The 23,118-nt window shown below is 45.1% G+C and overlaps 1 protein-coding gene and 1 pseudogene across 2 annotated transcripts in view; both read left to right on the top strand.

The window, feature by feature from the left end:
* Positions 1-23,118, top strand: part of IMPDH1 (inosine monophosphate dehydrogenase 1) — a 66,279-nt gene that overhangs the window by 14,401 nt on the left and 28,760 nt on the right. The gene's annotated exons all lie outside the window — the stretch shown is intronic.
* LOC114677025 (large ribosomal subunit protein eL37-like) lies at positions 8,549-8,933 on the top strand (annotated as a pseudogene).

Below are 23,118 nucleotides of genomic sequence, written 5' to 3'. Positions count from 1 at the left end.
TATGACTCGCGTATAATAAAAGTTAAAAATTAATAAAAACGGCCAGGCGCAGTGGCTCACGTCTGTAATCTCAGCAGTTCGGGAGGCCAAGGTGGGCGGATCACCTGAGGTCAGGAGCTCAAGAGCAGCCTGACCAACATGGTGAAACCCCGTCTTTACTAAAAATACAAAAATTAGCTGGGCATGGTGGCAGATGCCTGTAATCCCAGCTACTCAGGAGGCTGAGGCAGGAGAATTGCTTGAACCCAGGAGGTGGAGGTTGTAGTGAGCTGAGATCATACCACTGCACTCCAGCCTGGGCAACAAGAGTGAAACTCCGTCTCCAAAAAAATAAAATTAATACAAATACACTATATAATATATACAGTTACAATAACTCAAATTAAAAAATCACACAAAATTGACATATGAACACTTATTAATTAATGTCAATTTATTAAATTACAGAGAGAAATAAACCTGCCAGGCCTTGTGCTTATTGGTTAGTGAGTGTTTTCTTTTCTCTGTACAAAAGTCTGTTTGAGGACCCAAAAGACAACAGGAAGTAGCCTGAAGGTGTAGAATCTGAGCTGGGGGAGCTGCCTAGGGAATTGCAGAGGCAAGTGTCACCAAGCTCCAATATCCTGCTGTCCTCACTGTCCCTGCAAGAAGAGACACACTAAGAGAACCAGATTTCTCACGTTGGCATTTCAGGGCATCTTGATTAAAAAAGTAGTGACTTCCAGGACAAACAGACGTGAGTTCAAAGCCAGCCCCACACTCTCTGACTGGATGACCTTGCGTGAGTAACTTAATCTTCCTGAGGCTCAGTATTCACATCAGTTTTCTCTCAATGTGATGTTGAGACACTCCCCGTAGGAGTGTTTTGAAGATGAAATGAAATTATTCAGGCAAAGCAGTTGCACATTGTTTGGCACTGAAGCTCAACAAATGTTAGTTCTATTTTATTATTATTATCACCACTATTATTATTATCCTATGTAGTGTGCCAGAGGCTGTGCTGGGTGCTGGAAATGCAGCAATGAATAGGACACATGGTCCCTGCCCCATCCCACCTCCAGGGATCTGATTGATCAAAGGAAGCTGAGTTTTTCAGCACCAAACTCAGCCTCATTACACACATGGTCTTATTATATCCCTTCCTGAATTGTCTTTTTGAGAAAAGTCACTTTAAATCAAGGAAAATTTTAGACTATGAATTATTTGAAGCCAAAAATTTAACTTAATTCTTTCTCCACTAAAGAGTACAATAATACATATTTAGAACACTAATGAGTCCTAATAATCTCTTCTATATGTAGAAGGCTGTCAGTCCCCCAAGTACTTTCATACTCATTTCATCCTGGAAAACAATTAAGTTAGAGAAACAGACATTTTAGAAAAATTACATAATGGAGAAGTGTTAATAGAGCCGCCTATGAAGCTGTCATACCTAGAAGATTCTACAAAAGCAGAATTCAACTAGATATATACTTTGTTTAACTTTTTATTATGGAGAATTTAGATCATACACAAAAGTAGACAGATGAGCAGAATAGCTTACAGGTATCCAATCTTCAGCCACCAGCAACCCTATGACCAATTCTGCCCCATTCACATACACATGTGCTTTCCCCGCGCCTGTGTTATTTGAAGAACATCCTATACAGCCTGTCAATTCAGCTGCGAATATCTGGTATGCATCTGTAAAAGCTGAAGATTTGAGGCCGGGTGCTGTCGCTCATGCCTGTAATCCCAGCACTTTGGGAGGCCAAGACGGGAGGCTCGCTTGGACCCAGGAGCTCAAGACCAACCCAGGCAACATTGGAAGACCTCATCTCTACAAACAAATTAAAAAATGAACTGGGCCTGGTGGCAGGTACCTGTAGTCCCAGCTACTCAGGAGGCTGAGGCAGGAGGATAGCTTGAGCCAGGGAGGTTGAGGCTGCAGTGAGCTATAATTGTACCACGGCACTCCAGCCTGAGTGACACAAAAAGAACTTATCTCAGAAAAAAAAAAAAATCAAAAAATAAATAAAGTTTACACATTTTTAACAAAGCTAAAACACTGTTACACAGCTAAAATATCAATAGCGATTCCTAATACCATCAAACAATATTCAAGTTTCTAATTGTTTCATAAAAGGACACCATTTTAATATCTGCAAGTGGGTTGTGGTTCTAAGAGAAGGAAACATAGGTAAAAGTAAAGAATTCAGTTGAATTGCAACCTCTTTAAGAGCAAATAAATTCTCCTTTGTATTCATTTAGAATGTTTGTGCTTCTTTTTACTGTTTTAAACAAAGCTGCAATGAATATCTTTATACTTACATTTTTGTACACTTGCCCAATTATTTCCTTAAGAGTAACACCTATGAGTAAAAGCCAGAAGGCATGCCTTTGTTTTTTTATTTTGTTTTATTTTTGAGACAGGATCTCACTCTGTCACCCAGGCTGGAGTGCAATGATGCTATCATGGCTTGTTGCAGTCTCGACCCCCTGAGCTCAAGCGATCTTCCCATCTTAGCCTCCCAAATAGCTGGTACCACAAGCACACCACCACTCCTGATACTTTTGTTCTTTTATTTTTATTTTTTGTAGAGACGGGTCTCATCATGTTGCCCAGGCTGGTCTTGAACTCCTGGGCCCAAGCCATCTTCTCGCCTCGGCCTCCCAAAGTGTTGAGATTACAGGTGTGAGCCACTACACACAGCCAGCACACCTTTTAAGGCTCTTGTTCCATACTGTGAAATAGCCTTCCTAGGCACACTGTGTGAAAGTGCCCATTTTCTTTTGTTCCATGCACACACAGTCCTAATAGTATTCTCTTTATTTGCAAATGAGGATATGGAGTAGGGGGCACTGGATTAGGGTGGGCCCTAATCCAATGTGACTGGTGTCCTTATAAGAAGAGGAAAATTTGAACAGGCTAGAGGGAAGATGGCCATGTGATGCCAGAGGCAGAGAATTAGAGTTAGGGTGCCATGAGCCAAGGAGTGTGTGGGGACACCAGAAGCTGGAAAAAACAAGGAAGGATCCTCCCCTAGTTGGCAGCATGGCCCTGCCAATGCCCTGATTTCAAACTTCCAGCCTCCAGAACAGTGAGAGAATAAATTTATATTGTTATAAATCACCTAATTTGTGATACTTTATTACCACTGCCCTCGGAAACTAATACAGATGGAGCGGAGTGGTTTGTAAAATAGGGAGGGGAAAAGATTTCTTGACACCATCTACACATTTGCTGGGGATATGTCAGACTAACTCCTTTTAGGACACCAGAAAGCTGTGTTGGATCATGGGGAAGGGATGGGAAGAAGGCAGGCAGATAGTGCTATAGGACACTAGCTACCACAAGGGTGGTAAGAATGGGTGTCCTCTGGACTTCTAGGGGTACAGGATATCTGGGAGCAGACCAGGCTGAGCTGGGAGCAGAGGTGCAAGGGACCAGAAGAAACAAGGCTTCAGAAGAGCAGCTCCCTCATCAGTATTACCCAGGGAGTGATTTTGGGTACAGGCCACACTCCTGGGTTCCCCTAAGGCACAAATTTCTACTCTTCTCACACCAACAACTCCTTTTTGAGATGGGGTCTTGCCTTGTCACCTAGGCCGGAGTGCAGTGGTGCCATCATAGCTCACTGCAGCCTTGAACTCCACAACTCAAGGGATCCTCCCACCTCAGCCTCTTGAGTAGTTGGGACTACAAGCATGCGCTACCACGCCCAGCTAATTTTTTTATTTTTTATTTTTGTAGAGACTGGGTCTCTCTATGTTGTCCAGGCTGGTCTCAAACCCCTGAGCTCAAGTGGTCTTTCTACCTTGGCCTCCCAAAGTGTTGGGACTACAGGCGTGAGCCATGCAATGGGCCTATACTTTTTAGATTCCATACAAAGGAATACTATTCTGGACATTTCATATAAATGAATAATTTAATATATGACCTTTTGTGTCTGGTTTTGTTAATGGATGGTACCGTGTAGTTCCTGGCTCTTGGTGTACCAAACAAAGAACTGGACGTGACACAGATAGCATAGCAAAGCAGCAAAAATGTGTTATGCTTAGTAACACTCCCAGAGAGGAGAGAGCAGGCTGACCAGCGAGTGGTATCAGTCCCAGTTTGTTACATTTCATGGCCTTTTATATGTTTTTTTTTTCTTCCACTTGCTCAACCTTACTGTATCTCGACCAAATTGCTTATCTTTACTTTTATTTTTTTGTGACCAAATTGCTACTGCAAGTCCTTATTTTTCTTATCTTGCATGTTTCAACTCATTGCTTACTCCCTTATGTACATACTGCTTATTCCCTTATTTTGTGTATTCTACTTCTGCTATTTTGCATGTTTTGCTTTTGCTACTGATTAAGCTAGCTTACGTCCAAGGATCCGCTTCACCCCCAGCTTACTCTGCTATTCTCCTGCCTCAGTTTCTTCCAACTTGCACAATGTTTTCAAGTTTCATCTATGTTGTAGCTTGTATCAGAATTTCATTTGTGTCCAAGTAATATTCTGTTGTATGGATATACCATATTTTATTATCCATTCATCAATTGATGGACATTTGGGTTAGTTTTCACCCTATTATGAATAAAGCTGATATGAATATTTGTGTACATGTTTTTGTGTAGATACATGTTTTCAGTTCTCTTGGGTCTACAACTAGGAGTAGAACTGCTGGGTTATATGGTATCTCTGTGTTTAATATTTTGAGGAATTGCCAAACTGTTTTCCAGAGTGGCTGCATCATTCTGTAATTCTACCAGCAATATAGAAAGGTTCCAATTTCCACACGTCCTGTCAACACTTGTTATTGTCTTTACTTTTTTTAATTTTAGCCAGCCTGGTGGTTGTTAAGTAGTATCTCATTGTGGATTTCATTTGTATTTCCCTAATGACTAATGATGTTGAACATCTTTTTATCAGTATATTGGCTATTTGTAAGCCTCCTTTGGAGAAATGTCTATTCAAATCCTTCACCCAGTTGTAGCCGGGCATGGTCGCGGGCACCTGTAATCCCAGCTACTTGAGAGACTGAGGCAGGAGAATTGCTTGAACCTGGGAGGCAGAAGCTGCAGTGAGCCGAGATCACCCCACTGCACTCCAGCCTGGGTGATGAAGAAAAAAAAAAAAGTGGCTGGGCACAATGGCTCACGCCTGTAATCCCAGCACTTTGGGAGGCCGAAGTGAGTGGATCGCCAGAGGTCAGGAGTTCAAGACCACCCTGGCCAACATAGTGAAACCCTGTCTCTACTAAATATACAAAAAATTAGCTGGGCATGGTGGCGGGCACCTGTAATCCCAGCTGCAAGGGAGGCTGAGGCAGGAGAACTGCTTGAACCTGGGAGGTGGAGGTTGCAGTGAGCCGAGATTGTGCCATTGCACTCCAGCCTGGGCAACAAGAGCAAAACTCCATCTCAAAAAAAATAAAAAAAAATTAAAAAAAATTTAAAAAAATAAAAAAAATTCTGTGCTTATTTTCAAATCAGGTTACATGTCTTTTTATTTTTCAGTTGTAGAAGTTCTTTATATATTCTGGATACAACTCCCTTATCAGATACATGATTTGCAAATACTTCTCCCATTCGATAGGTCCCCTTGCTTTTAAATGTTATCTTGACTAAGTATAAAATTCTAGTTTGCTAGTTATTTACTTTTTTTTTTTTTTGAAACAGGGTTTTTGCCCTGTTGCCCAGGCTGAATTGTAGTTGTGTGATCTCAGCTCACTGCAACCTCTGCCTCCCAGGTTCAAGCAATCCTCCCACCTCAGCCTCCCAGGTAGCTGGGACTATAGGCATGCTCCACCATGCCTGGCTAATTTTTTTTTTTTTTTTGGTAGAGAAGGGGTTTCATCATGTTGCCCAGGCTGTTCTCAAACTCCTGGGCTCAAACAAGCTGCCTGCTTCAGCCTCCCAAAGTGCTGGGATTACAGGTGTGAGCTCCCATGCCTGACCTGTTATTTACTCTTATACATTGAAAAATATTATTCCTTTGTCATCTAGCTTCCTTGATGATAGAAGTTGAGGGTTTCATGTCATTCATTGCTTCTGGACAATTCTCAGCCACTATCTCTTAGAATATTGCCTCTCCCTATTCTATTTTCTCCTTTCAGTACTTCAATTGGATGCATGTTCATCTTACTCAGTCTGGTCTTCATGTCTCTTAATATTTCCTTCATATTTTCCAAGTTGTTGTCCCTCTCTGCTTCATTCTGTGTAACTTTTTAGATCTTGTGGGGGAGGCGGTTTGGCTTGTTTTCATTTTTGTATTTTTTTTAGTTCACTAATTCTGTCTTCCATCCTATCTAATCTGCTGTTTAACTTACCCATTGAGTTTTTAATTTTGATTATCATGGCTTTCAGTTTTAGATATTCTATTGATTTATTTTTTCAAATGTCTCTCATCTGTTTTGATAGTATATGGCCCCTTTGTCATGTTTTCAGTTTATTTTTATTTTTCTGTAAATATTTTTTAAATTCTTATTTTTTACTTTATACCTAATAATTTTGTTATAGAAAAATAGAAAGGATATTATGCAGCTGTTGCTTGGGTATGCTGGCATTTGCTCATGTAGGCTTGTTGCTGCGTGATTTATTTTTTGCGTTTGAGCTTTACTTGTCCAAACTTTTTGTGTGGGAATCATACGTAGCCTGGGTTAACTGTAGCTCCTCTAGAGAAGCTTTGTGCAAAGCTTCTTCAAGGAACTAACAATCCACCGCTAATGTTTGTTCATGTTTGATCTTGTGTTTGCCCAGACCAGGCACAGTATGCATTCTGTTTGCAAATACACCTGAAGCCCAGGATTGCAAATTCTCAGTGGAAATGTTTTTTCAGGTCCAGAATTATGACTGAAGCAGATACATTTTCCCTTTCTCCTCCTCCTTTTGCTGATGGCCAGATTTTTCCTGGTCCACTCCTCCTTGAGAGCAAAGCACTTGAGGGCCCCAGCTTTATGCCAGGCTTTGGTTATCAACGTTACTCAACAGCCGCTCCCTCTCCCCCAACCCGCAGCCACAGCTTCAGGGTTCTCATTTCTTTGCTTTGTTTGTTTGTTTGTTGTCCCTGTAGCTTTCCCTTCCTCCTCCGCCCTCAAGCTCTGCTATGCATTTAAAGGAATGTTTGTCATGCTTTAGGTGTTTGGTATTGGGAATACTGTCTGATTATCTAGTTCCTATACTGCCTGAAATTGAATCCAGGGGGAAATAGTACAGATACACAAGCAGATAATTTCTAGTGTTCTCAGCCCCACTGGAGCCCGTTATGGATCCATGTGCTTCAGAAGATAAGTTAACCAGACAAGATCAGGCGTTCAGGGTGGTATGGCTGTAGACAGAAGATGAGTTAATCAGATAATGGAATTCCTATGCTATTAGATAATTGATGTATGACCTTTCTGGGTAAATTAGAACCTTGACCCAATCAGAATGCATTAGTTGTATTTTTTTTTATGTTTTTAAATTTTTATTTATTGAGACAGGGTCTTAGTGTTGCCCGGTCAGGTCTTGAACTTCTGAGCTCAAGTGATCCTCCAGCCTTGGCCTCCCAAAGTGTTGGGATTACAGGTGTGCGTCACCACACCCAGCTGTACTTATTTATTTATTTATTTATTTATTTATTTATTTATTTAATGTACTTACTTACTTTTAGAGACAGGGTAGGTATCTCTCTTTTGCCCAGGCTGGAGTGCAGTGGTGCAATCATAACTTGCTGCACCCTCAACCTCCTGGGCTCAAGTGATCCTCCTGAGTCAGTGCCCTGCCCCACTCCCAGTAGCTGGAACTACAGGTACGTACCACTGTGCCCAGCTAATTAAATTTTTTGTTTGTAGAGACAGGGTCTCGCTTGGTTGCACAAGCTGGTCTCAAACTCCTAGCCTCAAGTGTTCCTCCCACTTCAGCCTCCCAAAGCACTGGGATTACAGGTGTGAACCGCTACAGCAGCCTAGATAGAATGCATGATTTTTAAGAGGGATTATATAGGTTGGCTGTGTCCCCACCCAAGTCTTATCTTGAATTGTAGTTCCCATAATCCCCATGTGTCCTGGGATGGACCTGGTGGGAGGTAACTGAATCATGGGGCAGTTACCCCCATGCTGCTGTTCTCGAGATAGTGAGTGAGTTCTCATGAGATCTGATGGTTTTCTTACGGGCTTCTCCCGCCCTTTGCTCTGCACTTCTTGCTGCCACCATGTGAAGAAGGATGTATTTGCTTCCCCTTCCACCATGATTGTAAATTTCCTGAGGCATCCGCAGCCATGAAGAACTGTGAGTCAATTAAACCTCTTTATAAATTACCCAGTCTCCAGCCATTCTTTACAGCTCTTTATAGCGGTGTGAGAATGACTAACAAGGGGTTTGAAGATGGGTAATCAGTGCCAAATCTTGCAAATGGCCAGGAGGAGGGATGTTAGTGACAAAGGTTTGTTTTTCTGAGACCCTTCAATCAATAACCCTCATGCTTAATTTTCCTACATGGAGCTTTAGGGGAAGCCATGAGGAATATGGTTTCTGACACATAGTAAGTGTTCAGTAAATATTTGCTGACCAGATATAGTGGAAGTGCCTTATCTTCTAGTCTGTTTGGTCTCAGCTGCAGAAGCGAGATGATGAAGGGAATGTCATCGTTTGGGAAGCATCACAATAAGATACACAAGTTGTGCCACCACTATGGCTCTAAGGCCTACCACCTCCAGAAGACAACCTGTGGCAAATGTGGCTACCCTGCCAAACACAAGAGGAAGTATAACTGGGTGCCAAGGCTAAACAGTGAAATACCACCAGGACTGGTTGAATGAGACACCTAAAAATTGTTTGCTGCAGATTGAGGCCAGATTCTGAAAAGGAACAACACCTAAACCCAAGAGGGCAGCTGTTGCAGCATCCAGTTCATCTTAAGAATTTCAATGATTAGTCATGTGATAAATGTTCTAGTTTAAAAAATAAATAAATAAATAGTTGCTGACCGAATGTTGAATGCATAACTGAGTCATTGTGTCACAAGACAACTCCCTAATTTTCTGCAGTAAGCTTCCCTCTCTGTTAATGTGACAGTCCCCAACCCACAGTTAGAGAATAAGTTTGTGAAAACATTAATATTATGCCTTTGGGAGGCTGAGGTGGGCAGATTGCTTGAGCCTGGGAGTTTGAGACCAGCCTGGGCAACATGGCAAAGGCGAAACCCTGTCGCTATAAAAAAAAATACAAAAATTAGCCAGGCATGGTGGTGTGTGCCTATAGTCCCAGCCACTCAGGAGGCTGAGGTGGGAAAATAACCTGAGCCCAGGAAGTCCAGGCTGCAGTGAGCCATGATTGCGCCACTGTCCTCCAGCCTGGGTGACAGGAGTGAGACCCTGACACACACACACACACACACACACACACACACACACACACACCCCAAAAGCCAAAACAAAATATTGATACAAATGAGAGTGCGTATGTTGGGGTGACGTATGACAGCCATTTCAGATTAATTGAAGAAAGCTTCCTGTGCAAAGCGGACTTGGAGTTGAATGGTGAAGGGTGGGCTGCTCCAACACTTACATACGAATTGGGAACAGTAATATCTATGGGGTACTTACTATGCCCCAGCACTATACTAAGTTCTCTCGGTCTGTCAGAGCATTTAATCCGCCCAACAACCCTTAGAGGTGGGCACTATTATGATCCTATTTTGCAGATGAAGGATCCAGACACACGGAAATTAAGTAACTTGCTACTAAGTGATGGAGCTGGAATTCAAACCCAGGCAGTGTAGCTGCGTGTTTGTGTGCCCCGCTATCATGCCATATGGTTCCGCTTGGGCCTCTGTTCCTATATACAGAGCTACATTTTGTTCCACGGAGCATCATGTCATGGGAAGCCTCTGAGCCTTGCTTGTACTGTTCTCAGAACTTGAAATGACCCCTTCTTTGTCTGTTGAGCTCTTATTCATCTTTTCTGCCTCCACTGAGATTTTTGGTGCCTCCAGAGTTTGACTCTAGTTTGGGCAAGGGCAACAAGGACAAAGAGGAAGGAAAGAATCTATAATTAGAAAAGATCAGTAGACTCTGATTTTTATTATATAAAGGGAAAAAAGAGACATCCAGGTTGGCTGCTGGCCTGTAGCTCCAGGGGACCAAGATGTAACCTCTTGTGTGTGGACAGAGACGGGGATTGATTACGGCATGGTTAGGAGTTTTAGGAAATGCTATTTGCATCCTAGTTCCCAGCTTGTGTCTAATTAGGACTGTTTTATCCAGAAAAGAAACAGAAATGGTGGCAGGAAGCATGCTCTAGTCTATTCAATATAGTGCGTGCAGCAGTACAAAACCTGCCCGCCCAAACATACTTTGTGTGAAATCCCCACCCATTGGGATTAAGTGTTGTCCTATAAGGCACATTTTAAAGCCATGTACTGAGCTCCTATTCTGTGCCAGGCACCATCTAAGAGCGTTCCATGTTTTGTCTCATTTAATTTTTGCAGTAATCCTAAAAAAAGTTCCATCATAGTTATTAGCCATTTTACAAATGAGGAAACTGGCCTCTGAGAAAAAGAACTCACCTAGAATAACAGAGCCCCCCAAAATGGTAGAATCAGGACAAGTCCAAGTTAGGATGCTAGAATCTGTGCTTTTAACTATTTCTCACACTCCCTCTCATTGTTACGCCTCCTGTGTGTGTATATACCCTTGCCCCCTGCCTCTTGAGAGTGGAAGAGAGCCCTCATGGGGAAAAGTCCTTCCTCTTAGCAGTAAGTAATTGCTTTACTAGTAAAGTCTAGAGCCAGGGAATTAATGCAAATGCTGGGATAATACTGTTTGTCCCAGGAGGAGGGGAATATCTCAGCAGGCACCTTGACCTGCAAGGGTTGAGCAGCAGTTTAGGGCAGCCTCCAGGGTAGCCAGACCTCCCAACTCGGGGAGGAAGTGAGCGGGCCAGTTCTACCACTGGCCAGAGCAGTGCTCTCCCCGTGGGGCTGACTCAGCCGGAAACCACCCTGGGCCGCCCATAACGGGAAGGAGGGGTCTGTCCTCACCTTTAGCCTGCAACTGAGACATCGAGGCAGGGAGAGGCTGGGTGGACACAGGAACTAGAATCCCTGCTTGTGGGGTGGGGGCGGGAGCTGGGGCGGGTGGGCTCCTGTGCCAGGGATTGTGATTTGGGGCTACCAAGTATGCCCTGTCCCATAGCCAGGAACAGTCTCCCGGTCATCTCAGAAGCTACCCTCAGGTCCTAGCTGGAGGGTCTGTGGGTGGCCTCTGGGGTCTTGTAGATTGTTCTCCGAGTGGAGGGACCTCCAAAAGGGGTGGTCCCAGAACTCAGGGAGGCAACCACTCCCTCTTCCTGAAGGTGGCCACATCACGACCTGTGGCTGCTGCTGGTGGGACCCAGGGCTCCCTGAGGAGGAGCGCCAAGTACCCCCAACACTGGACGGAATTGTAAACCCCCTTAGGATGGTAGAGCCCAGTTCAGTTCCCCCGGGGCCTGAGAGGCGTCTTTGTGCAGTCTGACTGCCATATGCAGGTGCCTTCCTGTTCCCTGTAGGGACCTATAGGTGCAACAGGGAAATAGGTGAAAGGTGCCTCTCCAGGTAGGTCTCCACCCTCACCCATGAGATCAGCAACCTGGGCTAAGCAGGGCAGGCCAAAGTGACTGAGTCTTCCCAAAAGCTGGGAAAGGAATAAGTCTTGCTCTGGTCACAAGCAGGTCAAGGACTGAATGGTGAGCTGAAAGGCTTATTGGAAGCAGTGTCTCTTTGGGACAAGTGGAGTTTCTATTCTGATGAATTTTGCTTATAATAACTTGTAAAGATGGTGTTGAGGTTGGTGTTTTATATTAGGTCACTCAAGGTGGGGACGGGGTGGGCATCAGTCCTGGTCTGGGCCATCATACCTGGATGTCATGCCACCACGTGGACATTAGATGACAAGCATGTTGAGAATGGATTTCTAGCCCCATCCACCCCAACCTCCTGTCTTGCACAATCTGTGGGCTCCAAAGGGCTCCAAAGCTCAGTAAATAGTTTTTAAGTGAAAAGTTTTGGCTAAATTTTGGACTTAAAAAAAGTGGTCCTGGCCAGGTGTTGTGGCTCACGCCTATAATCCCAACCACTTTCTGAGGCTGAGACAGGTGGATCACTTGAGGTCAGGAGTTCGAGACCAGCCTGGCCAACGTGGTGAAACCCCATCTCTCCTAAAAATACAAAAATTAGTTGGGTGTGGTGGCGGATGCCGGTAATCCCAGCTACTTGGGAGGCTGAGGCAGGACAATCATTCGAACCCAAGAGGCAGAGGTTGCAGTGAGCCGAGATCATGCCACTGTACTCCAGCCTGTGACAGAGCAAGACTCTGTCTCAAAAAAAAAGTGGTCCTAACCATGCCCCCCACTTGTGTCGAGGTGTACCCAAGTCCCACACACCATGCTTCTTCATCCCTGGACTTTTTTTCCTGTGCTATTCTGTTTTCTCTACTTGGAATGGTTGCACCTCCTTCGTGGTCCTAACTCCTCCTCATCCTTTAAGTTTTGGTCTAGACACATGGCACTTGACACTTTGCCAATGCTCTGAGTCTTAGTTCAGTGTCCCTCCTCTGTGCTCCCATAATTCCTTCCTGGATTAGCATATATTACATGGGATTTGTAATCACCTGTTTCCTAGCGTTGGTCCTTCATTAGATTAAAAGCCTTGAGGGCAGTGACTGGGTCTCGTTCATGCCCATGCCCCTGTGCCTAACACATAGTGGATGCTCACTAGATATTTATGGGATGAATGTGTTAGGGACACTGCTTCTTCTATTTCCTCCTCAGTAGCTGACCTAGAGTTCAACCATCTGGTGAGTGAGACATAAGGTTTACCTCTTGTAGAGAGAGGTGTATTTTATAAAAGCCTTCAAGCCCAAAGAAATAATATCTGAAGATGAAAGCCAGCTGGGTACAGTAGCTCACACCTTATTTAATCAGACAAGGTGTTGTGATTGTATGTATATATGTATGTATGCATGTAAGTCTATCTGTATTAACAGTGTGCTTGAGGCTGAGGACGGCATATAGGCAGTCTGGTGGTTGCATGTGTGTGTGTGTTTCACACCTACATGCACACTTGTGTCCCCTCACGTCTTCAGGTCTGTCATGGAAGTGAGGAGGGGAGAAAGGGAGAGAATAAACTCTTAACAGAGTACCTGTTCTAAATCAGACACTTGATGATTTTTAGCTTGTTTAATCTTCACAACAACCCTGTAGTGTAATTTTGCCATCCCAGTTTTACAGATGAAGAAACTGAGATTCGGGGATGTTATGTAATTTGCCAAAGGACATTGTGTTCACTTGTGGTCCTGACAGTAGTGTTTAATTTATGTCTGCTCCGTCATTTCCTGATTGACCCCTAACTCAATGCTGAGGGTTTGGCATCCAGGACAGGACACAGAAGAAAATCACTGATTAAGCCCAGTTCAAAGAAATGGTTAAACATTCGGACTGATCAAATCCTACTTCTGCCCCTTTGTCATGTGGCCTTGGCATTAGGAAGGTGCCCTTTGTGTGTCAGTGCCTTTAAAAAAAAATACCACAAATTTACCTTCCAGTAAATTGTTAGGTCCAAACAACTGAATAAGTATTTATGTCCAAACAACTGAATAAGTATTTATGTCCTTGGCTATTTAAAAAGATAATGCACATAAGGCCGGGCGCAGTGGCTCAAGCCTGTAATCCCAGCACTTTGGGAGGCCGAAACGGGTGGATCACGAAGTCAGGAGATCGAGACCATCCTGGCTAACACGGTGAAACCCCGTCTCTACTAAAAAATACAAAAAACTAGCCGGGCGAGGTGGTGGGCGCCTGTAGTCCCAGCTACTTGGGAGGCTGAGGCAGGAGAATGGTGTGAACCCGGGAGGCGGAGCTTGCAGTGAGCTGAGATCTGGCCACTGCACTCCAGCCTGGGCGACAGAGCAAGACTCCGTCTCAAAAAAAAAAAAAAGGATAATGCACATAATTAGAAAAAAAAAATTGTTTCTTGCTTAAATTACCAGTTACTTACTAATGGGATAGCTATGCCTATTGGGCACTGTACTACTTCCCCAATGTTGGAATCAGATTGACCACCACCACACTGATACCCTATTCCATGCCAATTTTCAGGCTGAAAAGTCCAGTTTGCAAAGATATTATGTCATTAGAAGGAATGTAGCGCCATCTACTGTAGAAATGGTGAACTACCATAAGCTAGCACAATAGTTCCCTTGGTGCCCTGTCTCGGCTCCCTGCAACCTCCGCCTCCCAGGTTCAAGCGATTCTCCTGCTTCACCCTCCCGAGTAGCTGGGATTACAGGCACCTGCCACCATACCTGACTAATTTCTTTTCTGTATTTTTAGTAGAGACAGGGTTTCACCATGTTGGCCAGGCTGGTCTCGAACTCTTGACCTCAAGTGATCCACCCGCTTTGGCCTCCCAAACTGCTGGGATTACAGGCGTGAGCCCCCACACCTGGACTTTCCCTGATATTTTTCAGATATCATGTGGAATCTCTGTGAATCCATTGTGGAGACTTGGAACGCCTTCGTGAACAGTTTGGGAAATGTGGTATTAGGCGCTAAGGTCAGTTGGGCAATTTACCTATCCTATCAGCACGTGGCTGGTATACCTAGCTGATGAGATTTGTGAGGAGGTTTAAATGAGAAGGTTTTTATAAAGCCCCCACACATGGCACTTGGTGCTGTACATTAGAAACATCTGGAGGAGCTAATAAACCCACAGATGTCTGGAACTCCACCCACGGATTCAATGTAATTAGTTGAGGAGAGGCCCAGATAGGAGAGTTAGTTAAGAACCCCAGGAGATTTTAGTGTGCAGCAAGGTTGAGAATCACTGACCTACCACAAAGTAAATAGGATATTGCGAAAATAAAAGTAATATTTTTATTATGGTTAGGCAGAAAGAATGCAAACCCCATATCCAAAGGCCTGGGTTCTAGAACTTCTTTCCCATTTACTGGCTGTGCACTCTTGGGCAAGCCACTTACTGTCTCTTAACCTTTATTCTTCCATGTACAAGGAGGATAATCATTTGTGTCTCATCTTAAGGTACAGGATTATGATGACATGTGAAATTAGTGTAAAACTGTTTCCCCCTGCCGAGACGGATTCTTGCTCTGTCCGCCCAGGCTGGAGTGCAGTGGCCCGATCTCGGCTCACTGCAACCTCCACCTCCCGAGTTCAAGCAATTCTTCTGCCTCAGCCTCCTGAGTAGCTGGGGTTACAGACACCCGCCACCAAGTCAGGTTAATTTTTATATTTTTAGTAGAGACGGGGTTTCACCATGGTAGCCGGGCTGGTCTCGAACTCCTGACCTCATGATCTGCCTGTTTTGACCTCCCAAAGTGCTGAGATTACAGGCGTGAGCCACCAAGCCCAGGTGAAACTGTTCTTTAAAATGGTTAGCACTATACCAATGTAAGGCAATGTTGAGGAGCAGATGAGGCCTCTTTCCTCAGAGATCCACAAAGGCTTCTGAAAACCCAAGACACTTGAAGACCATTGTCCTCTAGCAGTCTGAGCGCCATGGAGAGACCCACAGCCGTGAAGACAGAAAGGGGTGGCACGGTTCTGCCAGTGCCCCATTCCAGTGAAAGAAGGCAAAGAGCCTGCCTGTGCAAGGAGTCACTGCAGTACTGGAGAGTCCCAGAAGGGGGCAGTCTTGTCTCAGCACCCCCGACATGGATTCAAGTGCAGCCATCCAAGCCAATTTGCTTTGAAAAAGTTTACATGACTGTTTACAGATTTAACTTATTTTTATTAGCCACTGTATCATGGTACACAAAGTAATTACAAACTCAAGATTAAAATTAGGGCCGTGTTGTAAAAACTAAAAAAATTAAAGCTTTTTTTTTTTTTTTTTTTTTGAGATGGAGTCTTGCTCTGTCGCCCAGGCTGGAGTGCAATGGCACAATCTCGGCTCACTGCAACCTCCGCCTCCCGGGTTCAAGCAATTCTCCTGCCCCAGCCTCCTGAGTAGCTGGGATTACAGCCGCGCCTGTCACCACACCCGGCTAATGTTTTTTTGTTTTTTGTTTTTTGTTTTAGAGGGAGTCTCGCTCTGTCGCCCAGGCTGGAGTGCAGTGGCGTCATCTCGGCTCACTGCAAGCTCCGCCTCCCGGGTTCACGCCATTCTCCTGGCTCAGCCTCCCGAGTAGCTGGGACTACAGGCACCCGCCACCATGCCCAGCTAATTGTATTTTTTAGTAGAGACGGGGTTTCACCGTGTTAGCCAGGATGGTCTGGATCTCCTGACCTCGTGATCCGCCTGCCTCGGCCTCCCAAAGTGCTGGGATTACAGGCGTGAGCCACCACGCCCAGCCTAATTTTTGTATTTTTTTTTTAGTAGAGACAGGGTTTCACCATATTGGTCAGGCTGGTCTAGAACTCCTGACCTCAGTTGATCCGCCCGCCTCGGCCTCCCAAAGTGCTGGGATTACAGGCGTGAGCCACTGCGCCTTAGCCTAAAGCTAAGTTTTAATTTGCTGAAGGTTCTTTGGTAAGAGAGTTTAGCAAAAAAATTTCTCTACTTCTTTTTAATCACCATTTTGACTTTGATTATGACATCTGTATTCATACTAGGTTTATATTTCATCCATGCAAGTTAGGTGTGCACATGTAATGAAAACAATAACAATGAAATCATTCCAATAGTTAGGAGATAAAATACTAGTTTTAGTGAATTAACAATAATACTTCATCCTTTCACTCTGAACACAGCCCGAGGTCAAGTGAAAGCAAGTCGCAGGCTGCCAGAGCTCATCTTTGCAGAATGCGTATGAAAATGCTCAGGGTGGCTGTTTGGCTTCAACTCTCATAGTAATAATAGCTTTATGAAGCAACTGCCATGTGCCAGATGTTTACTTAATATTAATAAACTGCTGTTCCTCATAGCATGTTAACAGAAGTCACTATCATCCTCGTTTTCCAGAGGAAGAAACAACCCAGAATGCCTGTCCATGGTCACATAGCTAATATGGAAGGAACTAAGGGTTTCAGCCAGGCTTCTGTCTGCCAAGCTCATGGACATTCACCACATCACTCAGCTAGTCCCAATAACTTTCGCCAAGGGACTCTCTGGGGTCTACTCCAAAGCCTCAGGCGGGACTATGGAGGAATATCTTTTCCCACAGCTCCCTGCTCCATCCCACATGATCTGCCCTACAGCATGATGAACCTGAGGTCCGGGGGGTATCTGCCACCTACTCTCAGAAGTGGAATTAGGGCATGGCTGGAATTAGAATATGAATCCAAGGAATGGAGTAAGGGGCATTAGAGTTGGATTTCCAGCCTGTTTGTTGCTGGACTTAATGGGAACTATGTTTATAAACCATGTGGGCTCTTCCTGAATCTAGAAGAAAGGACAGCTGATGGGCCTGTGTAGTTGCTGGGCCTCTGCACTCAACCAAGGCTTTCTGTGGCACCTGTGAAGAGGTTGTTGAAGATCCTGGATGGGATTAATCTTTGTAATAATGCAACTCTTTATGGTTGGGCACTGTGGCTCAGGCCTGTAATCCCAGCACTTTGAATCACTTGAACCTGGGAGGTGGAGGTTGCAGTGAGCCGAGATTGTGCCACTGCACTCCAGCCTGGGTGACAGAGCAAGACTCTGTCTCAAAATAATAATAATAATAATAATGCAACCCTTTATAAGCACCATTTTCACTTAGTGTTGCCCTGCATCTTCTAAATCATCAACAGCAATTATTAGTAATACACATGGTACAAATTAAAGCTGTTCACCAAATTTTTCCTCCTCTCTGCCTTCTGGCCATTTGATAGGATTGTATTCCTTGGTCCATGTGATTGTATTCCCTGGTCACTTGTGATTGGGTGTGGCCATGGACTACAGTAGTTGTGGCCAATGGGATTAAGTGGAAGTGATGGTATTACTGCTGGCCGGGAGCATTTTATTGACTTTGTGAGACCTTCAGAGCTCTCGTCCCCTCTGCCACAGCTAAAGGCACGGTTCCAGATAGTGATTGCTCCATCAGCCTGGGTTTTAGAGTAGCCCCATCTGACCCACAATGGACATGCAGAGTAAATGAGAAATAAATTTTTGTTATTTATGCCAGTGAGAGTTAGGTTTTTGCTGTTCTTACTGCAACATAACCTAGGTTATCCAACTGGTAGAGTGGATTTACTAGCTACCTGGCACTGTGCTCTGAGTTAAGGTGGAGTAAATGAATCATTTAAGGAGCAGTAGGTGTGGTAGAAAGAGAATGGATTGGCCGAGCTCAGTGGCTCATGCCTGTAATCCCAGCACTTTGGGAGGCCGAGGTGGGTAGATCACCTGAGGTCAGGAGTTCCAGACCAGACTGGCCAACATGGTGAAACCCCATCTCTACTAAAAATACGAAAATTAGCTGGGTGTGGTGGTAGGTGCCTGTAATCCCAGCTACTCAGGAGGCTGAGGCAGGAGAATCACTTCAACCTGGGAGGCAGAGGTTGCAGTGAGCCGAGATGGCGCCATCGCACTCCAGTCTAGGCAACAAGAGTGAAACTTCGTCTCAAAAAAGAAAGAAAGAAAGAAAGAGAATGGATTTTGGAGACAAAAATTAAAAATTAAATAGCAGCTCTACCACTGGCTATATATGTATGATTTTAAGCAAATTTTATAACCACATCTATCAGAATGGTGAAAAGAAAAAAAAAAACTGACCATACCAAATGCTGAGAAGGGCACAGAGAACTGGAACTGGGGATGCAAAATAGTACGGCTAATTTGCAAAAACAATTTAGCACTTCCTTATAAAATTAAAGATACAACATAGCATATGCCCTATCAATTCTACTCTGATTTAACCAAGAGAAGTGAAAACCAAGAGAACATGAAAACCTGTATGTGAATGTCTTGGTGGTTTTATTTATAATTGCCCAAAACTGAAAACACCCCAAGTGTCCTTGAACTGGCAAGTGGGTAAACAGCCTGTGGTACGTCCATGTAATGAACCACCACTCAGCAATCAAAAGGAAGGCACTGTGGATAGAGAAAACCGTATGGGTGAACTGCAAGTGCATTATGCTAAGTGAAAGCAGTCAGGCACAAAGAGCTCCATATTGTATGATTCCATTTATAGGACAATCTGGAAAAGAACAAATTATAGGAGCTCAGGGGTGCCAAGGATTGGGGTATTGGGTTGGGGGAAGGATGGCAGAACAGTTGATGACAAAGGAGGAGTGTAAAGTAATGGGAACTGTTCCATGTCTTGCTGTGTCGGTGGTTACACAACTTTATATCGTCAAAACTCAGAACCACCAAAAAGTGAATTTTACTGTTTGTAAATAAAAAATTTTAAGGGAATTAAAAGCCAGATATAAAAGGCCACATATTGTTGGATTCCATTTATATGAAAAGTCCAGAATAGACAAATCCATAGAGACAGAAAGTAGATTACTGGTTGCCAGGGGATGGGGGAAGGGAAGAATAGGGAGTGACTGTTAATTAGGTATAGGGTTTCTTTTTTTGGTGATGAGAATGTTCTGGAATTAGATAGTGGTGATAGTGAATAAACTAAAATCCACTGAATTGTACACTTTAAATGGTGAATTTTATGGCATGTGAATTATAGCTCAGTTTTTGTAAATGTATTTTATTATTATTATTATTGAGATGGAGCCTCCCCATGTTACCCAGGCTGGTCTTGACCTCCTGGGCTCAAGTGACCCTCCCACCTTCAGCCTCCCAAAGTGCTGGGATTATAGGGGTGAGCCACCATGCCCAGCTGTATGTGAATTTTTAAAAACCGGCTGGGCATAGTGGCTGTAATCTCAGCACTTTGGGAGGCCAAGACCATTATTTGAGGTCAGGAGTTTGAGACTGGCCTGGCCAACATGGCGAAACCCCATCTCTACTAAAAATACAAAAATTAGCTGGGCATAGTGGTGTGTACCTGTAGTCCTAGCTACTTGGGAGGCTGAGGCATGAGAATCACTTGAACCTGCGAGATGGAGGTTGCAATGAGCCGAGATCACACCACTGTACTCCAGCCTGGGTGACACAGAGAGACTTTTGTCTCAAACAAACAAAAAACAGACCAGGCACAGTGGCTTATGCCTGTAATCCCAGCATTTTGGGAGGCTGAGGCAGGTGGATCACTTGAGGTCAGGAGTTCGAGACCAGCCTGACCAACATGGGTGAAACTCCATCTCTACAAAAAATACAAAAAATTAGCCAGGCATGGTGGCATACACCTGTAATCCCAGCTACTTGGGAGGCAAAGTCAGGAGAATCACTTGAACCTGGGAGGCAGAGGTTGCAGTGAGCTAGTATTATGCCGCTGCATTGCATATGCATATGCCACTGCATTATAGGGGTGAGCCACCACACCCAGCTGTATGTGACACAGCCTGGGTGACAGAGCCAGACTCCATCTAAAAAAAAAAAAAAAAAAAAAAAAAAAAATTAAATAAATGAAAAAATAAAAAACCTTTCTTGGCCAATTTCCTCAGCTGTAAAATTAATATTCCTATTCCATAGGATCGTAGTTTGGGGTGGATGTAATGTGGTAAATTGTATAACACAGTGTTCATTGTGGATACATAGTGAATGGCTAGCTATGTCCCAGGATTCCAGTGCTGGCTTAGTTGCTCTGTGTGGCCTTGGAAAACCATTTCACTTCACTGAGCCTCACGTTTCTGACTTGTAAAATGAAAGAGTTGGAATAGGTAAACTCTCACATCCCTCCCAATCTGGCAAGGACCTCTGTAGTACTCCTTGATGATGAAAACACTAAACATTATGACTTGGCTGGTTGCAGTACCTAAAATCCCAGCACTTTGGGAGGCCGACGCAGGTGGATCATGAGGTCAGGAGTTCGAGACCAGCCTGGCCAACATGGTGAAACCCTGTCTCCCCTAAAAATACAAAAATTAGCTGGGCCTGGTGGGGGGCACCTGTAATCCCAGCTACTCAGGAGTCTAAGGCAGGAGAATCATATGAACCCGGGAGGCAGAGTTGCAGTGAGCCGAGATCGTGCCATTGCACTCCAGCCTGAGTGACAGAGCAAGACTGTGTCTCAAAAAAAAAAAAAAAAAAAAAAAAGAATGACTTGTGTTTGTGCAGGTGTTGACATGTTTCAAAGCACTTTTAGGTAACTTACTTCACTGATTACCTCACCTAGCATTTAATATATTCTACTGCAATGACAATCTTTGGGAAAAGAGGTATAAATCACTAGGAAACTGAGGCTGAGATGTGACAGGGTCAGGGCCAGGGCAGGGGAAGCTGACACACTTGTGCAGAGGGGCCCTGCAGAGAGAGCTGCTGCAGAATCCTCCATCTGCTCATGAGGCCTCCTTCCTCCCACCCGCCAATGCCAGGATAGGTGCCAGGCCTGGCTCCCATGCCAGCACTTAGGGACACAGTGGCATAGTAGCTATGCATGCAGTGGGCTTGTCACACATATCCCAACCCAGACCCTCCCCTGCTGGCTCAGGATGCTAGGGGCCACACACACCTGCTCTGTTGCAGGTCAGTGGTGACAGAAGCTTTCTAAACCTCTTCCTAAATCTGCTCTCAGCCTGAGGAGAATTCTTTTTGATATTGTTGGCTGGAAATTAAACAGGACAGTATCTCACAGCATGTCAAGACTACAGGCCAGGTGCAGTGGCTCACGCCTGTAATCCCAGCACTTTGGGAGGCCAAGGTAGGCAGATTGCTTGACCCCAGGAGTTCAAGACCAGCCTGGGCAACATAGTGGGACTGTGTCTCTCCAAAAAAAAAAAAAAAAGTTTTTTAAATTGCTGGGAATGGTGGTGTGTCCCTGTAGCCCCAGCTACTTGTGAGACTGAGGTAGGAGGATCACTTGAGCCCAGGAGGTTGAGGCTGCAGTGAGCTGTGTTCATGCCATTGCATGCCAGCCTGGGCAATAGAGGGAGATTCTGTCTCAAAATAAAACAAAAAAGACTGTAGATATGAAGTCTTTTTCTCTTTTTTCAGTGTATGCAGGGAGAGGAAGCCCTAGGGCATCCATTCTACCTCTCTGTCTCTCTCACACACACACCCCACACACCACACACACACACACCACACACACACACACACACACTTTCAGCCCTGCTTGGAAGGTAGGGCAGGATTATGTCAAGGGTTCCACAGCCCTGATGTGGGATAAAGTGAAAAACCACATGGGACTTGTAATGGAAGGGTGACAAGGAGCAGTGAAGAGTGCTTCTTGTGCTCCCAGCGAGATCTCACATGGCCTGGGGTCATCAGGCCCACCTCTGTACCTTCAAGGGGATAGAGGTGTTGCCTGCCCTCCCCGCTTCACAGGTGGCTCTGGGCTGAGCTGCAGAGGCACCTGAGTGGGGCGGGAGGTGGGGGAAGGCAGTGCTGTGGATACAGCTCCTGGCTGCAGGTAATTAATTAGATGGGGCTGGAGGCTTAGGGCGGGAGGGCCTGGGGATCAGCCAAGAGACCCAGGTGTCCAGGCAGGAAACCCTGGGCACCCACTCACACTCACAGCCACCCTGAGGACTGAGGGGTGGAAACAGGAGCACAGGGAATTCCTCTCCAGGCATTGGCTCCTGGGAGTGAGTAGGTCAGGCAGGAGGGAGATAGAACCAATAAGGTCTCAAGGCCTGGAAGTAGGGTGGGGAGGTGTCACTTCCAGATGTGCCCTTGGACGGATCAGGCAAGTGGGAGGCTATTACTGGGGATAGAGGGAGGCTTGGGGGAGTGAGGTAGGCCTGTGACTACCTGCCATGTGGCTGAGACCCTACCCTTCTCCTCCCTCCCTCCCACATTGAGAAGGAAGCCCCGGTCCACCTCCCTGGCCCCTGCCCTCTGTTCTAAAACACAGCAGCCTGCTTGCACCCTATGACCTGCCAAGAGGCAGGGACTTAGGCTACAGGGAGGGAGGGTGGGGCTCTTTTTGAACTTGGGGCCCAATTGCCCTCCTGAACATGGACCAGAACAACTTCTGACCCATTTGCACCCTTCAGACTGAAAATCACCCACAGCAGCACCTCCAGGCCAGGCAATGCAGGGACCAGGATGGGGGCCTGCCCTGGTGCCACGCATGAGCACCAGCACCCTGCATCCCTCTGCTTTCAAGCCCTGGGCTGCAGGCAGGAGTGGGCTGGGGTGAAGGCCAGGGTTTGTTGTGGTTCTGATAATGTCAGGGCCTCTCAGGCAAG

The sequence above is a fragment of the Macaca mulatta genome, chromosome 3 (genome assembly GCF_049350105.2).
Source record: "Macaca mulatta isolate MMU2019108-1 chromosome 3, T2T-MMU8v2.0, whole genome shotgun sequence".
NCBI classification, from domain to species: domain Eukaryota; kingdom Metazoa; phylum Chordata; class Mammalia; order Primates; family Cercopithecidae; genus Macaca; species Macaca mulatta.
The sequence above is the reverse complement of the archived record's forward strand: the minus strand, read 5'-3'. Positions and strand labels throughout refer to the sequence as shown.